This window comes from Cyphomyrmex costatus, unplaced genomic scaffold (genome assembly GCF_001594065.2).
Source record: "Cyphomyrmex costatus isolate MS0001 unplaced genomic scaffold, Ccosl1.0 scaffold1482, whole genome shotgun sequence".
Taxonomy (NCBI): Eukaryota; Metazoa; Arthropoda; class Insecta; order Hymenoptera; family Formicidae; genus Cyphomyrmex; species Cyphomyrmex costatus.
In genome coordinates this window covers 15027-16009 of record NW_017275480.1, presented here as the reverse complement: position 1 = coordinate 16009, position 983 = coordinate 15027, and positions in this window count along the sequence as shown.

Here is a 983-nt window from a genome sequence, read left to right as displayed (position 1 = left end):
CACCACCAAGATGATTCCCACTTCTAAACGCCCTACTCCTGGACACATCCTGGTAGGGACCTAAGCCTTAAAAAGGGCACAAGAGCGCGCAGAGCTCAGAAGAAAGAATTCAGAATCTTGACCTAGGTCAAGATTTACGGAAGAAGTCTTCCATTCAGATTCCAATTCCAATTCCACATCCACTAATTCAAATTCAAGTTCCATATCCGTAACTCTAACTCTTACTCTTACTCTTAATTTTATTCCATAATCTAATCCATATTTTATTCTATATTTTATTCCATACCCTAACTCATATTTTTAATCCTAAGTCATAGTGTATAACTTTATTTTGCGTATAATCTTAAACCGCGAATATCATTTATATTCAGTTATTATTAGATTACTTTTGTATTATAATAAATATCATATTAAACAACCACTGCAACATCACTCATTCGCAAGACGAAAGACCGACCTCGCAGAATCGTAATTCACGGAGCCTTTTAGTCAGAGAACCTCAGACGAAACGAGGAACCACAGGTAACAGAACAAATTCATGGTGACAGCATTGCCTCTACTATTTCGGTAAGAATACCAAATCTAATTGCATAACGCTTCGATCTAATTCATCAGACAACGGCATTGTCTAACGGACCGCTGACCGCGCTCGAGTCACGTACTCTAACTATTTACATTACGCGCTCGGACCGACCGCGCAATATAATAATCGAACTCTTTCGTTAAACACGAAACGTATACATTTAGTTTAAATTCACGATTCTATAACATAACATTAGCCTTTCCTCTACGACGCTATTGCACCTCAAATAATCACGGTTTTATTTAAAGTAAATCATTTCTATCTCTCTTAACTCATGAGTCCGCCACTCAATCCGGTACATCATAACATCCTCCGGGATAATATAAGCGTTCCCTATCAGGCGTGGCTCAATACCGCTCTCTGTTGTACGGCCATAAGCTACCAATACCAACAGAGTAAT